General features: G+C 40.3%; 1 long non-coding RNA gene across 13 annotated transcripts; it reads left to right on the top strand.

The window, feature by feature from the left end:
* Positions 1–1,083: 1,083 nt before the first annotated feature.
* LOC122159398 lies at positions 1,084–19,476 on the top strand. Of its 13 annotated transcripts, none has more exons than XR_006168502.1 (6): positions 1,097–1,432; positions 2,231–2,250; positions 6,208–6,299; positions 7,441–7,504; positions 8,093–8,186; positions 15,781–19,476. It is a non-coding gene; the product is annotated as an uncharacterized LOC122159398 (long non-coding RNA). The 13 variants fall into 13 exon arrangements; XR_006168496.1 differs by having other exon boundaries at positions 1,099–1,432; positions 2,046–2,250; XR_006168498.1 differs by lacking the exon at positions 7,441–7,504 and having other exon boundaries at positions 1,102–1,432; positions 2,046–2,250.
* Positions 19,477–20,000: the final 524 nt, after the last annotated feature.

The raw sequence follows: 20,000 nt of genomic DNA, 5'->3' as shown, positions 1-20,000 counted from the left end.
GCCTCCCGCTCTGCCACCGCGCCGGGCTGCGTCGGCGGAGCGGGAGCAGGTCAGCCTCCCCCGCCGTGCCGCCCGCAGCACGGGAAGGGGCAAAGCGCCGCCGCGCCGCCACCGCGCCGCCACCCCACCGCCCCCCGGCGGCAGCGGGTGCCCGTGCCCGTGCCGCCCCGCTTCCCAGCGCTCCCCCTGCGGCGCGGTGCAACGCACGCAGAGCAGCGCCCCGGCCCGGCCTCGCCTTGTAGAGCGAGCGCGACCCCCAACGCCCCTAGTACGGCCAAAGGCCCACCCCTACCTTCCTCCCCTCGTTAGGCGCCCATGTTATGTCTCCCTCAGCAGCGCTCTTCCCCTCCCATCGCACCGCCCCGGAGCTGTCCGGAGCTCGCTGGGAATCGTAGTTCGCCACCGCCCAGCTCCGGGGCCTGGTGGCACGGCACGGCACGGCACGGCACGGCACGGCACGGCGCCCGGCTGGCTCTGAGGCGCCGTGGGCCTCGCCGTCGCGGCCTGCCCGTCCGCTGCGGCCTCCAACGCCGGGATGTGTGTGAACGTTCAAAATGTGTCACGCTCAGCCCATTTACGGTGCTGACCGTGTACCTTCAGGGGATCCCCTGCTGGCCTATCCGTCTGCCTTGCTGCTTGCTGCCCTCTCACAGTTGCCTCTTACCCCCCCCCCCCCTCCCCATACGCTTCCACATACTTCAGCTGAAATATCTCTGTGGTTACACTTTCAATGACTCCTACTTAATTTAAAATCCCATTCCTAAATTTTTGAAGCCTGGAACCACAGAAATGGCTATTGCTGTGGTGTTCAGAATGAGTGCTGTTGTGGTACAGTGAGCTGTCGCAGTAGCTAAACAAATGCCCTTACCCAAAAGCACTGTGCATCCAGCACACACGATCAGACAAAAGTATGCTAAAACTGATTTTGTAGCAAATGGAATAGTTTATCCAGTGAGTCTCATGATGAATTAGTAGCCTCTCCACACAGAGTACAAAACCTTGGCACTCCAGTCAATTCCTATATCTGGTACACACTAAAATGTATTTTAAATTCCTCTTAAGGCAGTTGTGCGCTCACAGTATGTGCCCTCTGGTGGGAAAGCAAAAGCTTCACAGAGAGGGAATTAATGCTGATCAGCCCATGCTCTGCTGAGCTACTTCATTCCACAAGGTCAGCAGCCAGCTGGCCAGGGAGAGCTTTGCTGGAGAGCAGCTGACACTTGCAGAGGTGTTCAGACAGGATTCACCACAGTGGGCAAAGGACAAACCCACGTTATAAACATCACTGCTCCACTCACACAATTGTTACAGAAGAATTTCTCTGAAATTTTCATCCCTAGTGGAAGATTTCTAAAACTCTTGTATGTTTTATACCAATATCCAACTTCCTTTCTATCCACAAAGGTAGGAACGACAGAAGCACAGATCAAAGGTAAGTGTTTGTTTGAAGATAAGTGGGTCTCTGTATAAATATGGATTCTTTGAGTGTGCAAAGAGTTAACTGCAAAAAAGTAATAAGGAAATGAAGGTCCTCTTGTGAGGCCAGATGATGTGCAAATTCTATTTACCTGAGAAAATCTATAATTACATTTACCATTTAATTGATTTAAGAGAAAGACAGTCTGCATTTTTATAATGAATGCTTCCCAGACTTTCACTGGGAGGAGGAGATGCAAATGACAACCTGTTTAATGGCTGTGTGCAAAACAGAAGCCGCCATCTTTGCACTGAAGGTGTGTAAGATCCGTAAACCCAGAATGAGGCAGTTGAAAATGAAGTAACTCAAAATAATTAGTACCATCATGCTCTGAGACATGGATGAAATAGTAAATGAGAGGCAAATTATGAGTGCTGGTGAGCCTCTGAGAGCACATCAGAAATGACTATTTAATTTAAATGCTTGTATATGATATTAACTAGCATGCCATTAACTGTCCTTGTGTGTACATACTGTATTCTCAGTGTAGTGAGTTCCATGTAGAGTTAACAACAATTGGATTTGAAGCATAAGTAATAAAGAAAGCCTTCTGATCTGTTGCACAAAGGTAAGAGTGGATCTACATTCCTGTCGCAATCTGGGGACCTTGACTTCATTACTTAGGGAACAAAATTATTTGATAACTCTCTGACATCTTCTGCATCTCCTGGGAACCTGTTCAGAATGACCACGTTTGTAAAATCTGATAATGATCTCTGTGTTCAACTTGATTGTGTTTCTGTCACTATGCAGGAGCAGCTGCCAAAGCAATTGTAAGTATGAGCAGCTCTTCTTTCTTTTTCTTTTTTTCTTTTTCTTTTTTCTTTTTCACTTTTTCTTTTTCTTTTTCTTTTTCTTTTTCTTTTTCTTTTTCTTTTTCTTTTTCTTTTTCTTTTTCTTTTTCTTTTTCTTTTTCTTTTTCTTTTTCTTTTCCTTTTCCTTTTCCTTTTCCTTTTCCTTTTTCTGCTACGAGTGGTTTGGCAGTGTGTGTAATGTGTGACACTTGACATGTCTCAGTACTTTCTATTGTCACACTTCTCTTTAGCTGGTACTTCATAGTCCACTAAAGGAGAGTATGTGAATTGCTAATATGAGGCATTTCTTGAAATGTTAAGATAAGAAATCCTGTATGCAAGTGCGCTGTTCTAGTCCTGGAAGGAGAACATTTACAGGGTACTGAAGAAAAGTCAGACAAGATCCTGATCCTGAGTATAAACTCAGACCTGTTCTTCACAGGCGGATTAGGGGTGGTTGTTGAGTCCAGCAGTGCTACAGGACAGTGTATCAAGGTCTGATGTGCTAAGTACCTTCTCTTTCTATGCCACATGTAAGGTGACACTGTCCCTCAGTGTCCTTCTTATTTATACTCCAGATCTGAACTAACTTTCTAGCAGATGCTTCCAGTGCATCCCAGAAGATCACAAAAGCTACAAAGATAGGGAAGGCAAGACTGTGAGGAGTGACTGAGGTTGCTTGGTTTGTTCAGCCCAGAGGAGACTGAGGGGAGTCCTCATGGTGGCCTGCAGCTCCTCATGAGGGGAGCAGAGGGGCAGCGCTGAGTGCTGCTATCTGGTTACTTACCAGCGTAGAATTATAGAACCATTAATGTTGGAAAAGGCCTCTAAGATCATCTAGTTCAACCATCCACCTACCACCAATGCTGCCCATTAAACCACGTTCCTTAGTACAACATCACCTCCTGAGACAGTGACTCCACCACCTCCCTGGGCAGCTCATTCCAGTGCCTCACCACTCTTTCTGAGAAGTTTTTCCTAATATCCAACCTGAAACTCCCCTGGTGCAACTTGAGGCCGCTCCCTCTCCTCCTACCTGCGAGAAAAGGCTGACCACCACCTCAGCACAAACCTCCTTTCAGGCAGTTGTAGAGACAGAGGAGGTCTCCCCTGAGCCTTCTCTTCTCCAGACTGAACAATCCCAGTTCCTTATAAGCCACTCCTCATAAGACTTGTGTTCCAGACCCCTCACAGCTTTTTTTCCCCTTTCCTGGACACGCTCCAGGGCCTCAATGTCTTTCTTGTAATGAAAAGCTCAAACCAAACTCAGTACTGAAGGTGCAGCCTCATCAGAGCTGAGTATCAGGGGGACAATCACCTCCCTTCTCCAGCGGGCTACACAAGAACGCCATTGGCCTTGGCCACCAGGGCACACTGCTGGCTCTTGTTCAGCAGAGGGCACGACAGCAACAGGACCTGAGTCAGGGAACGGTCAGGTGGGGGACCCAAGAACTTTATCCACCAGAGGTTGGAGAGCACGAAGCAAGCTTCCCCAGGCAGTGGGCACAGTCCCAAGCTGCTGTGGATCAAAGATGTTTTGATAACACTCAGAAATATAGTTTGATTTTTAGTTAGTCCTGTGTGAAGCCAGGAGTTGAATTTGATCCTTATGGGTCCCCTTCTTACTTGGGATATTCTGTGATCCTATGATCACCTTCATTTTACTGGGACAAAGGAGTCAGTAACATTATGCAAGTGAAAAGCAGAAACTGGAACCAATTATGCCAATTGCTCCCTCAAGGGCCTGAATCACAGCAGAGTATTTCACAGAAATATTTTTAAATGGTGCTTAAGAAAGTAGACCACAGTCTCATATGCATTATGAGCAAGTCTGTAAGCTACCAGATCCAAGAGCATGTAATTTTAGTGAAGCTTACTTTTTGAAGTATGTAATCCAGCAGAGAGAGAATGAATTATTTAAAAACTAATAGTCGTAATTATGAAGAACTAAATTAGCATTAAAATTTCTAATTCAAATGTACATGCTTGTGAGGAATGGAAAGATATTGTCCAAGGACAGAGCAAAGGAGTCTAAGGAGTAATTTTCTACATTGTTCACAGCAGAAAGGCTAATGTGTCAGTTGACATTTACTACATGATTTTTAATGAAATTATGAAAGATATTTGTGTAAAAATCAAGAGCTCTGGAGAAAGAGAGCTATTTGCTTACCTTGAATATTGTAAAAACAGCAGTTGAAGTTTGTCTTCTCATGTTAGGATAATCTCTGTTCTTCAGGAAAAGCCCTTTGGGGAAAAGACTAGTTTGAAATGAACAATAATGCCTTTGGGAGTGGAAGTTTTCTTGTGAAGTTCAGATACTTTCCTCAACTAGAAATACCAACTAATTTCACAGTTGGGGATTAAATAATGGAATTATTTTTAATCATTAGGCCACTTTTCCTAACGATAAGACTCCATGTCACCAGAAGGGTTAAAGATGACATATCCAATTTTAAATCCCTTTCAAGATATTGAGTTTAGATATCTCAGGTCTTTCAGCAGTCAATATTGTGAGCTATGTTTTTGTTCCCCCACCTGCCTCCCCCTAGCTCATGTGTTTCAAAGAAGAGGATGCAGTAACAGAAATATCAGCTCAAATCTGTGTCATAATACATCTTTCGGAGAACAAAATATTGTTATACTTCTAAAGACATTTAGCAGCATTTGACTTTGCATTTAACTATATATTATTTATGAAGTCGAAACCTTTTACAAGTTTACATCTGTGCAGGTGTAAAGTATAATGCCTTTCTTTTTTTCTTCAAACTTACTATTCATTTCTTTTATGACATTTTAATAAAGTTCAGTTTTCCTTAATGCCTCAAGGTATTATTCTTGTAAAGCCAGCAGATAGTAATAACAGAATTGTTCAGGTTTCGCATATTCCAGAAAGAACATTAAAAAAATCCAGTGCCCGTACACAGCCAAGAAATGAGCTTTAGAATTTCATCTTGCAGCAATGGCAGACTGTGTCTTCTTATAAACAGCAGGAGCAGACTGCTCAGAACAAACATTCTTTTATTTCAGTAAAAAAATGTAGTAACCAGTAGTTAAATTGCGTTGTCATTTAAAATGATATAAATTTGGACTTGCTTGGTTGATTTGGGGATGTTCATAGTGTTACGCATTTTCATAATGCAAATTAGTAGAATTTAATTCTGAAAATCGAACTTTGTTTTATGTTTTGACATTTGCACTTCTTATCCTTGCTACTAGTGCAGCTAAAGTTTTAGAAGCCTATCGTTGTGTAATTTGCCTAGTGGGAATAGCAAACAAAATACTGTGGCTGTATCGCATTAATGTGCTTATGCAATGGCATATTTATAGCCAGACAGCTCTTGTGATATTTCTTGCAATTTCTGGAAGGAAATAAAAAATAACATCCCTAGTTTAGGCCTGTTCTTTTAAAATTCTAGCAAACGAAAGTTATTGTTCTTTCTAGACTCTGAAAAATGATATTGCTGAAATATTTTCATGAAACATATTTACTAGTACACAAAACCTGGAATACAACTGGCAAGGAGGACTGAATTCAAGTGTTTTTTGTCCTGAGTCTATCTTTTTGTGTATTTATTCCGGCAGAAAATACACCACTGAATTCTTGGTCAATGGGTTTCAACAAACTGATCTAACAGATAGGGGTGATTTACTGGAGTAAGTCCTCCAACAAACAAACCCTCAAAAGGACTTTAGACTGAGTTTAGTTGGGTGCTTCAACACTACTTCATTACAATCTCCATTAGCACTCAGGTCCCTTGCCCCATGAGTCCTATAAAAAACCTGACTTCTTCAGAACACGGTGGCAGTTAGCCAGCTTTAATACCATGGCTTTTTCACCCTCAAAATCAGGTTAGGCCTAGTGCTAGCCATTATCCAATAAAGTTTATCTGAGAAGCTGTGTTGTGAAATAAATCTGACATTCAGGAATTGTTTCAGTCTTTAGTGTCAGATGATTTCTTCTGGGCTGAAACAGACGAGTCATCTCTGCTCCAGACTTTTGGGTGACATGGTCAGCCTGCTTCAGTGAGGTGAGGGAACCAGGTGAACTGCAATTGATAAGACAAGAACCTTCCAGTTTTTCCCATTTAAAATGGGGAAATAATAAAATATAATGAAATATTAATAAGAGCTGAAAATGACTGGATTAATAGTTAGGACAAAAGAAGTAATTAAATGTCTTAGGTGTTGTTGTTTTTTTTCCTTGGTACTGAAGATTCTGTAAATTCCAGAAAGGTTAATGAGGAAAGACAGCTGTCAGTTCTTGTTTCCCAAAAAGTAGGGGGAAAAAAAAAGTCTGCTTAATAGTTCTCAAGGTACGTTACTTTTGGTTCCTAAGAAAACAATAAAAGAAATAGAGACAATTGAGATACAATGGAAAAACATTGTTGAATCCATGGAAGACTTTGAAAAAGTATTTATAGTCAAATCAGTCTGCTGTACATAGAGAGATACGTGCAGCCCCAGCTGAGTGGCAGGCTGGGCAGCTACGTGACTGAAAACAAACTTTGTCAAGGTCTGTTTGTCACACTGAGTTATCTAAAAGAGGGCAGAGGGCAGCCTCAGCAACCATTATCAATCTTTAACCAAAGATGTAGCCATTAAAGAGCACTTACATCATCACTTAAGCCCAGGTCTTTGGTGGTCAAATAGATCACTTGAAAACATTCTGAAACTGAATGTTAGTATTACAAATTTGCCATACAAAAGAGAATGATGAAAATATGCCCTATTTATTGCATTTATTTGCCTACCTTGGTTTTTTTTGTTTGTTTGTTTGTTTTTTGTTTTTTAAAATCTTTCTGTAACTTTGCATGTTGGCTTTCACAGCTCACTACAATTCTCATGAAAGGTTCACCGACAATTCTTCTATGAATCTTTATAAATAGAAACTAAGCAGACCATTTATTGCTTTTATTTGGAATTGAATTCAGTGATGTTTCCACTTTAGCGAATTCATTCTTATGTCCTTCCTTTCATAAATCACAGGTGCCACTGCTAGGTACAATGCTGCAGTAATAGTTGTATCAGTATCAAAGAAGCAGTTGAGGAATGAGATACTGCCTTATCCAGATTCAATATTCCCATTCACACATCCAGAATCTGTTGACTCTTTTGACTGTTGAGATGGTCAAGAGCCTAAAAGTAACGATTCTCATATCCTGTTTGTAGCTGAGGACCCATGTGAGAAGTGTGTACTCTTCAAGTTTTTGTTCCAACAAGTGCAGTTCCAAGTGTAAGTGGTCATCTTCTGTAACACTGTTTTTGCAACTCACTCATCAGATTATTCTATCATGACAATTTGTTCCTGTAACTTTTTTTTTTCAATCTCCTAATCACGGTGGTCTTTTTTTAGAGCTTTACTGTAGTTTTCAATCAAAATTAATTGCAAAGCTGAGTATTTTATAGAAATCTGAATACATATGCTATGCAGTCTGTAGTAGATAAACATGTAGATAGGTAGGTTGGTGTATAAATAAATAGGTAGGTAGATAGAAAGACAGACAGACAGGTTCATCTATCAAATATGTCCTCACAGAAAGGGCATTGAGTTATCCTGAATATATGTGTACTTCCCTATACATTCCTATTTATTTGCATTATTAAGATAGCCTTCATTAACTGTTTCTTAATGGAATCTCCTGTTGGTCATTGTCTCGCGTACCTGGGATCAATGTTAAGCTAATAGGACTACGATGGTTATTAATCTTTTTTTCAATAGTGGCACAACCTTTGCATTCTTTAAGCACTCTGGAATTTCTCCAGTGTTTGAAAACTGACTGAGAATTAATATTAACAATCTGCTCTTTGCTGGCTCTTTTAGAACTCTTGGATGTGACTAATCTGGATGTGCCGATTTAGGAATATCTAAACTTAGAACCTGCAGATAACTAGATCTTCTCTGTTCTCCCTTTACTGTAAGCCAAAAAAATACACTTAAAGTACTATTATTAAAGATCTGTTTTTGTTGCTCTGTTTGCTCACCTGATGTTGTATCATTTCATGTCTCTTTGAAACTCTGCAGATGGGATGAGCTTTGGGTTTCTAAGTTTTTTTTTAAAACAGAGCTACAAATTTCTTTGTGGATTACTTTTGACTTGTATGAACCCTTCAGATAAGTGTCTGTCAGCTGCAAATCTTGCATTACAAGCAGCTCAGCCCGCTTTATAACTTTTTGCAGAAGGGAGTTGCTTTTGTTTTTTCACTTATTTATCTAGACCATTTTTAAGAGGAACTTTCAGAATGTTTTTTCAATCCTTTGCATGGCAGTACTTCTAGAATTTTGATCTGTATTACCCATAAAAGTCTTTTCTGCTTCACTGCCTCTATGAAATGTCAGCTCAGGAGTTTTTTCCAGATTAAAAATTAAAACTTAGAATATAATTACTTATATATGCACATATACATCTAAAGTATTACGAAGGAAAGCTTTTGATTAGTAGCATTGGCTATCCCAAAGCCTATGTTCCTATATAGTGATAAATGTACTGTTGACACTATGCACTGACTTTTTTTTTCAAAAAGGTTTACAAATATTCCAGTATTTGGATAATATATATGAATGCATTCTGATTTATTGTAGAGGAAACAATGCAAAGATCAGCTATACACGTATCTGTACATCCATAAAACATAAAGCAGTGATAATGCATATTGAATTATTCAGTGCAATATTAGCTGTTGCTATCAGCAGTGTATTGAACAGATCAAAGAAAGAGATTAAATAGTCCATTCATTCCCAAATTAGCTGGGTTGTGCTGTAGCTCATGTGGCAATAGGCACAAGGCTGCCTACCCTGCTTTCACCACAGATACCCTATCTTCTCTGTAAGCAAATCCAAAACTGCATGGCAGACATATTAAGGAATGAGAGACCATTTCTGATACAAATCCTAAAACACTGCAACTACAGCCCAAATTTGAGTCTTTTGAAGACAGAGTAGTTGTTGAGCTAACTAAGTCTATGATTGTGCACGTGCTGCAGCTCACCACCAGGGCATCCCACTGATGTCGCAATAGTAAAATAAAGTCCTGTGCACGTTTACAAAGGAGAGCCTTGGGTTGTCAGAAATACTGTCCTTGTGTTTTATTTTTATCCTTATTTTACTCAGATTTGTGTCCACAGCAGAACTAACAGATGGATATTTTTTGAATATTGTGAAAGGGTTTCATGTTTGCTGCATCATTACAGCATCATTTCATCAAAGAACCCATGCCATAATTGGTATAGGCGATGGAAACAGAACAAACACTCACAGAAATGACAAAATAATGACTTTTTAACCTCAGATATTGGAAATATGAAATTGTCTCACAGGTCTTAAATAGGAAATTGGGGTATAAAAAGAAGCAGAATAGCAGAATTAGTCCTGATGTGAACAGTCCTGGGCACTTTACATTATTAAGAAGAGGAATAGAAAAGGGTTGGGAATAACTTGTGAAAACAAAGTCATTTGAAATAGTTTTGTTAAAAGGGAAGACTCATGCTCACCCTAGAAAGAAGCTCTGTGGTGCATGTTCATTCATTGCAAATGGACCTTACTTCCTTTGGTCTGCATCTGTTTCATGTCTCAAAATGTTTGCTTTCTTATGGAGCCCACCATATCCGGAGCAGTGTGTTTGCACACTCAAGCTCTTTAAAATGCATACAAAGGGCACAAAATGTCTTCATTTATCAGATTAGCTCACAGATCAGGCACTATTCAAAAGAGTAGAATGGCATAGAATCATGGAATCACAAGGTCAGAAGGGACCTACAAGATCTAGTCCAACCCGTCCTCCCATTATCACTGCTACCACACAACAGAACAAAGGTGTCAGCTCACTGTCATAAAACTCAATTCCCCTTCTAGTCAAAGGCCAGGAGTTAAAAGCAAAATAGATACAAATGATTAATTTTCAAATTGCTCACCCTTTTAATTGATTTAGATTACATTTTAATAGAGTAAATGCATTTTTAAAACTTTACTATGAACACCGTCTGCATTCACACATTCCCTGCCAGAGGCTTCCAAGCTGGCTGAAGAAGTCACCCCCTCCTCCATACCCACAGCCGCCTATTGCTGCCCCTCTGATCTGCCTCTGGAGCTGCTCTCAGAAATACCTCTACCCATTCCAACCAGAATAAACTGGATTCCGCTGAACAGCTGAAATGTCCTAAGAAAGCCAGGGCTACAGATTTTTCTTGGTGTGAAAAGGGCCAAGTTTGGGCTACAAAACCACACCAGCAGAAGCTCCTGCATTATGCAGCTGTTTTAGGAAACCTCTCTGCCCATGGCACAGTTGATTGCCACTGGGGCTTGTTACACTGCTGTTTATAAAAGAGCTAGATTCCCACAATGAAGCTGAAGCACTTTGGTGGTATGGTAACAGGTACTCCCATCCTGCTGGAGCACAGTTGTTGTTGTTGTTTTTTTTACTGTGGCTTTGCACATGTGAGGTAAATATGTTCCTTCATTCACACCCACACAGAAGTCAGGTGTGTCCTAAACATCTGGGCTGGGTAAGTAGATAGGATCGATTCTTTCATCTTGCTGTGACATCACTTCATTAATGCAATGTGACCCTCCCTGAAAAACAGATGAGACAGTGTGTCTTACAGAAAACAAATTTCTGTCCTTTCCTTTCTACAGGTATGATGTTGAGAAATGGCTGAACAAAACCAAATAACTTTAATTGGTAGGAGAAGATGTGCAAAATTATCCTGGATTTATTAAGGAGTAATATAAACAAACATAAAAACAGATTTCCAAATGTCATTAATACTGAGAAGGAAGAAATATCATTCTAACCAACCCTGCAGCTAGAACTGGTGACATGTATTGTCTTTGTGTCTTTAGATTAGCTTTCAGATTACCAGTTCATATCAAAATAAACCTTGCTGTGACTAAAATGTCTTATTATTAACCAATAGAGGTGAAGAAATATAAATTATATCAACCACAGTCAGCTGATGTCTTAACTTCCAGTTGTTTCAGCCACTACTACATAAAACAAGTAGTGCATTGCTTACTTAAGGAAATGCTAGCTGAGGGTGAAACATGCTCTCTCATTATTCTGAAGTTTTCTAACATAAATTCAGAAGATAAATGATAAGAAACGTCTGCTTGTGGGGGCAAACAAAGCCAGTCTACTGTCACGAGATTTTTAACATATATTAAGGCACGAACTTGAAATCAATATAATTGTTTCCGTATAACCTTGCATAAGAGAACTCTCACTTCATAATGAATAATCTCTTTATTTTTTGTACCTTGTGAACCACCAGTACTTTGAAACAAAACCTCACCTTTCATTTGATTAAAAGCTCTTGCACTAAAATGGTTTTACATGGATCAAGATAACTTGTAGAATCTTTTTTTTTGTGAATAAGCCTTAGCAATGGAATAAACATGAATCAGTAGATTGTTGCTGTGATCCTTATTCCTGGGCACTTACAAACAAATATATTCCCTTATGACCTCACCAAACCTTAGAAAAATACATTTGTATGCAAATCTGTGAAAAGTCATATGGCAATGCGACCCTTAGGATTGCAGAAGCTGTGCAGTACCTTAGAGCTGTAGAAATGTCTGACAGCTTTTGTATTGGAAGCTCCAGGCCATATTCAGTAGGAACACTTGAAATTATAAAGTCTAAAAAGCAACATATTCTACTGATATATACAACTTTCTCAGTCATTTCTGAATTCTTACTAATACTGCCTAAGGGCTAAAATAAGAGATTCAGATCCATAGAATACTGTTATTTGCCACGGACCAAGGCAGGAGCTAGTTGCTTCCAGCCTAATCCCAGCGTGCCATGTGGCCATGATAGCGGTGGTCACGCCAGAAGGAAGCGGGCTCACTGACTCACTGCTACTTCGGCCAACACCAGCTGCCTTCCGGCTGAACTGCAGCAACAGAATGACCTGAGATGTAGGCTTCTGTTACAGGTTGATGTAATTTATAACCATCACAGAACCGTAATGGTAAATCACATTCTAGCAACTTTATTGTTCTAATAGACTATTAGACAGTGTGAGGCTACTGTAACTAACATTAAAAGAGTTAACTGAAATGGGGCTTTTTCAGTTATAAAGAAATGATGCTTTTGGATGAGGCACCATATGTCAAATTTGCTGCTGTCTTCATAATGCAGAACAAGAGAGCAGTTGAATACCAAATTCTTTTATATGAAATCAGGTGAGCAACTTTTCAAGCCACACAATGAAAATAATAAAACAAAAAAATTATTTATATTAGCCATTTAGGAGAAGATATTCAGCCCAATTCTTTCTGACAAAATAATTTTTTTCTTTCTCTGGAAACCAAAAGAATTTTCAAAAGAGTCTGTTTCTACAAATTTCTCTGACAAAAAAGACTTGCCCCCTTTATAAGTACGTATGATATACAGCCAAACATCAACTTGTCTACGAGACCACAGGATGATGGTCATGCATAGGATATGCCCACTAGATAATTAACTGGTTAATATATTGCTTTAGCCTGCTGAGGCTCCAGTATGTGGCCAATAGCAAAACCAGCATCAGGATTTGGCTGTTTAGACCTGCAGCAAATTACCACTATATAACAGGAATAATTGGTAGTGTATATATATATGTAGTATGAATACATAGTATATTTTATTAATGCTATTAACTCCATATTGACATATAGTATATTACATATTCATCCACTGATGGGGGATATAATCCTTCTATTTCACAGTGATACTGTATAGTCAACAAGAATAAATGCAGAGAACATCTCTTGGCCCTTTTAGTGCACAGAGACATATCAGCAGTGCAGACTGGTCTCTGAGTAGATGTATATTAACGCTAAAAACTCTACTGACAATATGCACATACAGTGGTTTTAGAAACGTACAAATTAACCAAATGTTGTCAGTTTTTTTCAGAAGGAACAAGAGCCATATCCCTGAAATTACCTTCTGCCAAACTTCAAAGTCCTCATCAAAATAAAGGGCTGCTGGTGCTTTAATCTCTCAGTTGAAATATTTGTAATGGGTTAAATAGACTGCATTTCTCAGTGTTTCTTTCTCATAAATTCCCTGAAGAAAAAAAAAAAAGCCTGAAGTAGAAATGCGTGCTATTAGGGGTAAAATAAGACTGGCAAAGGTATAACCAACTGAAAAAAAAGCATTACAAGGCAGTGCTTAACAACAGATTTCGCGTACATTACAGTACACTACATCTCCCATTTAAAGCAGCATCTTGATCTCCTTTGTAGTTAGAATAATACTAAAGAAATGTAGCCATTATTTTCTTGTTTATAAATGGATATATTTTGTTATCAGATCTCTTCCACTGAGAGATTCCTAGATAGATTCCACCTTATACTCCAAAGACATTTTAAGAAATACAAACATGTCAGATAGAGAGTAAAGAGTCAGACAGTTTTGTTATTTAATAAGAAGATCTGGCAAGAATAATTAATCCATTTTGTACTCCAAATCCTTTTAAATGATATCGGAAGCATTTTTAGTATTAAATACATATATATTTATTACATGATAGTGTTTAAAAGTCCCCAACCCTTCAACAAGTACAATGGTCAGAAAAATACTGTGGGATTATTATGGTTATGCTCAAATAAATTGAAACCTTCACAGCTAATGTTGACACCAAATTGTTGAGCATAGCAGGAACCTGCCATTAGTAATTTACATATTTGCTTCCAATGGTGCCTATGCATCATAAAGATAGTTTATATTTGCATTTGCTGCCCTCTGAACCAAGTCATTTTCCAGTGGCACATATTCACTTTCACTGGAGATAACTTTCATTAGTGATAATTAAAGGAGAATTTTTACTGCGTTGTGCTCCAGGAAACAATAAGAGGTTGCAGAGATTGATTAATAGCTCAGCTAGGTTTGAGACATGTAATCAATCTCACAGGCACAAAAGATTGTTCCTGTTACGTAATGAAACATAGCAAGAAAGAAAAAAATGTTTACTCTGAGCAGTGCTTAGCCGTTAAATTCCATTGAAATGCACTAAATGGCCTGATTTATTTTAAAATGCTCCCAACAGAGAATAGCCTCAGTCTATGGGTAATGACTTTTGCCCTCATTATCTGCACAGTCTGTGTTTGGACTCTGACTAGGACAATGCCAAGGAGGATGTCACTGTTATCTTAGTGTGGAAATGATTTTCAGTAGACAAGTGCATGCAAGAGTTGCTCTGCATCCAATCCCTTTACTTTTGGATTCAATGGCTATTGAAGATACTCTTTTTCAAACACAGCTGAACCCCACAGACTCAATATTACTTCCAGTTGAAGCCTTACCGTTTTAGTGGGACCTGGAACAAATCCAACATCCGTAATGTGTTTTTACTTACAGAAAAAGTGCTATTATACTGTGACTTATTTTGCCATCCTACTATTGTGTTGAAAAATACTATCACTGCAGAATTGCTGTCAAATGTTTGTTTTTGTTGTGAAAATAACACTCTTTCTGCACTAACATGATGTTATCATTTAATTATTTTTCCTTTTCTGCTTTGTGATGGAAAACTGCAATTCAATGAAGTATATATTTAAATGCAAAAGAGGCATACCAATTAATCAGTACGGAACATGAATGCTTTTAATCTGCATCAAAAAACCACAGGCCTTAGAAAAACTCCAATCTTCTCAATAGAAAATATATAAAAGTAATTCCTGTCCGTGCTCAAATTTCCTCAAATACTATGCAGTTGTGCAATTTAACTGCCTTTGCACTAATATATTCTTTTAAGGTTTTGCATTATGCTAAGAACCTTTGGAAGAGTCTTTGATTTCTTTTACTGTGGCACAAAAATGTAAGTAAGCATTTTAAATGGATTGAAAAAAAAAAAAAAAAGAATTCATAGATTGATCAAATGTTAGCTCTGAGACAATGAGAACTGAAGCTTAGATGTTTACTGCATTCTGGGTCTTACCCATCCAATTAACATGGAGAAAATTAGTAATGAGGACAGGAAATAAATTAGGCTGAGAGTTGCAATTAGATATAGCCATGACAGTGAACTAATTAATTTTGAGTGTATACGAAAACTAGCTGATGGTATTACAGTGGTCAAGTCTCCCTTGCCTAGCGTCATGCAAGACTGGGAAATGACGACAATAGGAAAACCTGGATGCTGTTGCCATTAGGGATGCTCCAGGGTACACCAAACAGAGACACTTCTGTCCTGTATATAGTAAGTATATCTTGAAATAGCTTTTTAGCTCTGTTTTCACCACTAGCCTGAGGCCATGCGGTGCTGCATGAATTTGCGAAGCCATCCTAGGATCTACATCTCTAGGAAGCAGTTATAGGAGTGACAACCCTGTAAATAATACCTGAGCAAATAGGCCCCACCAAACCCGTAATGGTTTGTGCATTCATTACACTCGGGAAGATTTTCATTTGTGTTATCTTCATAGCTGTTATCCAGTGGTGCAAAACAGAACAGAAATGGTACTAATAGTATTTTGAGACTTCAAAACATTCTCAAGACCTTGAGTTGTGTTTTTTTTCCTGTTAGGGAAGCTCACTCCAAAGAACTACGAGAGTCGAAGACACTGCTGACACGAGGCATCAACCTCCCAGTGCCTGCTTTCAAGTCAGAGACGTGGTATACTTGCCTCTTCAAGTCTACATTCCTCTATATATCACTGCTAATTGCCAGAATATTACTTTTTCTGGGAACAGTCTCTCTCTGGTTTCAATAAGAAGCTCTACGTAGAGTGAGAAATCTTACTCAGGGGAAATTTTATTGGGTATGTATGCAACAAAGAAAAGCTTCCTTTTTAAAGGGTTGTCATTCTCCAACAGCTATTCCTTCAGGAAATTCCAGCCTACCAACTGATGTCTGGGCCAAACCTGCATGGGTCCATTCAGAAAACTATCACTCAGTGCCTACCCTTGCAATTGGATTGCTTCTTTTCATATTGAGACTAACCACCCACAAAGCCATGATATAAAAGAAGGCCAAAAAAGATTTGCAAGTAAAAAGGATCACAGCCAGATATCCACCTACTGCTTTATGTGGCTGCTTTATACCAGCCCTTCCTTGAGATGCTATTATAACCGAACAGTTTAGCCTTATTTGTTACTGGTATAAGAACCATCTTGTCACTTGTCACCAAGATACCACAGTATCTATATTATCTGGTTTGGGTCTTGGAAGAAAGAAATGGACATTCTTCAGGTTCTGCATAGGTATGGCAGCAACACAACAGCCTGGATCCTTCACTTTTCCAATGCTTTTAGGGCACTGCATGCACTCCTCTGCATGATGTGCTGCATTTTGGGGGACTAAGAAGAAAAGTCTACCATGTTACGGGCAGCTGGGCATAATGACAGCGCTGGGGGCTTAGATTAGGAGCTGGAAACAAGATATGGGACAAATTTGTTGGTGCAACGAAAATGGAAAGGTAAAGTCAGGAGGCAATCTAGTGCCTGGAGGCTGCGCTGGGGAACATGAAAGAATGAAAACCAAAGTGAAAGAGGCCAAAGGAACAGGGGATCCAGCAGAGCATGGGAGGGGAACAGCTGAGATGACAGATTGAGGAAAGGGTCATGGGGATGAGAGCAGAGGAAGGATCGCTGACATCAGAGACTGCTGAAAAGTGATGATAAGCATGAAGAAGGGATGCAGAGAACGCTTTATAAAAATGAGGTTGAAGCAGAAGACAAAATCCTGCAAGTGAAAATATATTATAGGTCACGTCAAAATACAGTGGAACTATTTATTTTTGTGCTGCTCTTATCTTGTGCATTCTCAAAGCAGCGATTTTGAATCTTATTAATTCTGTGCTCTCCAGCGGCTCAGGCTGCCTAGCAATGCCTGGCTGGCGCTCCGCTGCACATGGCTCACGGCTGCCTAGCAACTGGCAGGGGGGTGCCAGGGGCCCTGGACCAGGCTCAGGGGTGCAGCCCTAACTCAAGTACCCGGATCCCCCAGCTAGGTAGAAGGGAGCAATGCTGCTTGTTACGTCTGTGACAAAAATCTTAATGCTGCTTGTAAAAGAGCACACATGGAGATGCCCAACAAGAGTGCAGAGAGCCTGACAAATGCCTCCAAAAAGTGGGAGCAGTCCCATTTTTCTCTGCGATATTCCGACAACCTTTGATGATTGTTGAAATATCAATATAGTTAATTACTAGGCTCTGTGGACTAGATCTGAAAGACAGGAAAGCAAACCAACATAGCGAAGTAGCTTCTTGGGTGGTTACTTCTAATTTGATGTAGGAAATACTAAAGATACCAAAATACCTTTTGGTCCCAGAAAAAAAAAATAGCGTTACATATTCATGCAGGATTGTCCCAGAACAGCTATACTTGTATACCTATTGTCAATAACACTGTAATCAACAAAAATCTTCTTACAGGAGCATGAGGCTTGGCATCTGGTAGAAGAGCTGATGCGGCTGATCTGAACAGACCTCGTGGCTTCTGTGCTTCCAGCTGCCCTCTCAAATCCCTCAGCTCCCTTTCCACTGTCAAAAGTGCTTGTGTAGCTAAACAGCTGAACCAGGAATTGATCCAGCAAACAGACCATCAAAAAATAAATTGTCATTTTCCAATTGACACTATTGTAAAGGGAGAACTGTTCTCAACAGAAAAACAAAGACATTCTTAGAAAATGGAACAGCTATAGAGCTACACAAATTACAGTGCAGGAGAAGTTGCTTTGATGCTACTACTTTGATGCTATTCTAAATAGGTGGGTTTAGAGTTACATTTTTCTCCCAGTCAAAAATGGGCTACATTTCAGAAGTGCCCTTGGAAATGAGCCTGTCCCACTGAGAGGGAGCAAATCTTAGACAGCTGAGATGCTGAATGGTATATATGCACAGTTTACTTTTAATGGATCTCATTTATGGGGTATTTGAGTGGAGCTTGAGAAGCATCATTACATTCTTTTCTCTATCAGCCAGACTCCCCAGCCAGGAAAACTAGCTTTCTTACAGACTTGCATGTAACTTGAGTAAGTTAGTTAACATTTCCTTACAATCAGCAGTTTACTGGAGTAGTGGATAAGTGTGATTAATTAAAACAAAACAAAAGAATAAGACCATTTCTAGGGGGCAATCTATTGAATGCAGTTCAGACATACATTAGTGTTCTTCAGAAAGGGTCAACTCAAGTCCAAAATTTTATTGGCTCCAGCGTTGGTTCTGCTGGGTTTGGCTAACAGCCTGGCCACTCAAATGGCCCCATACTTTTAGTTACTTGAAAATCACTTCCCATATGCACCACGTGTGTTCATGGAACCAGCCTGTGACATTCACATCTAAGTCAATACAAACTCTGAGAATCTCAGGCATGAGGAGCACAGTGCAGAGATCTTCAGGTGACCCAGAAGGGACATTCTGAAAGCAAGGAGAACCAGCAGGGGCAACAGCTATTAAGGCTGCTCACCTGAACAGTTGAGCCTGACTGCACCAGGATTCCCAATGAGTACGGCACTAAGTTAAAATGTCCCGCTAGAAGTGAGCTACCTCCGCGTGAGGCGAGTCGGGGGTACCTGTATCAGGTCCACCCACCCACCGGGCTAACCCCGCCGCCGCCAGGGAGGCTCTGTGCCGTGGGAGATGGCACGAGGTGGCGCTCTCTGATGGCGTCTTCAAAGAGCGCAGTTTGAGGCAGAGCGTCATTTGTTTGTTGAAGGGCTTTTGGGTGGAAATTCGTTGGAGCCCCCTCGAGCTTCTGCTCAGCTGTTTGAGGTGGGCGAGTTGCCTGGCAGCCAGCGCTGCTCTGTTCAGCTGCAGCTGTGTCTGCTTGCAGGACTTGGTTGCCTGCTGAAGTGAAGCACGGTCTGTTTAACAAAACACACACTGCTGAGTTTTCTATACTGAAAAAAGTCAATGCACAATGTCCCACGTGTCTTCCATCTCTTAGTTCAGGGGCAGCAATAACATTTTAAGAAGAGTTGACAACATTTGTGTTGCTTGAGGATGTTAACAGCTCCAATGAAGCCAGTCTGTGATCTGCAGGCAATTATAGGCTCATCCAAGTCAACAGGAATTCATAGCCTAACTGAAGAGAGAAATCAAATTTGCCTTTGTATTATGATCACCGGAGAAGTCAATGCCCAGGATGGTTTCTGATCAAACTTACCCTGGGAAACACTAAAGGCTTATCTATATCTCAGTGCTGTTACAGGTCAAATTTAATTATTTTACCTTAAAAGGGCACTTGGAATCCAAAATAAAAATATTTTGTTGAAAATTACCTGCTGTCCAAAAGAGAGTTATTGAAACCACTTTGGAAATAATTTTACTAAGCTGACAAATGAACCAGCCATCTGAAGACAGCAGTACAGATCCATCCCACAACAAGGGCTGTGAGTGCACCAGCTCCACCCTCCACTGCCCCAGAGGGAACTCAAGCATTCAAGCACCTGTCTGTTCCCAGATGAGAACTATGAGGTCCCGCCAGAGCCCAGCAGGCCTTCCTGGGCTCCTGCTATTACCCTCACTTCCATGGCTCCAAACGTGCAGCTGGATTTGCTGACTTTGGAGGGAAGCAGATGTTCTCCTCTCTCCACCTTGACTTAGAGACACCATCAGTGTGGCCCAGACTAGGGCAGCTTCAGCACTGCAAACACAAGATGGACTCTGGTGGTCATGTGAGATATACAATTGTGCAGACAGATGAGGCTCTCTGCCCTTACTGTGATGAATTTCAGACTATTTTTCTGAAATGTGTTGATATTTCACTACTGTGAGTTTCTGTGGGACAACCAATAAAGCATA

This window comes from Centrocercus urophasianus, unplaced genomic scaffold (assembly GCF_019232065.1).
Source record: "Centrocercus urophasianus isolate 14NV4802_14NV808 unplaced genomic scaffold, USGS_Curo_1.0 seq_16, whole genome shotgun sequence".
In the NCBI taxonomy this organism is placed as follows: domain Eukaryota; kingdom Metazoa; phylum Chordata; class Aves; order Galliformes; family Phasianidae; genus Centrocercus; species Centrocercus urophasianus.
The sequence above is the reverse complement of the archived record's forward strand: the minus strand, read 5'-3'. Positions and strand labels throughout refer to the sequence as shown.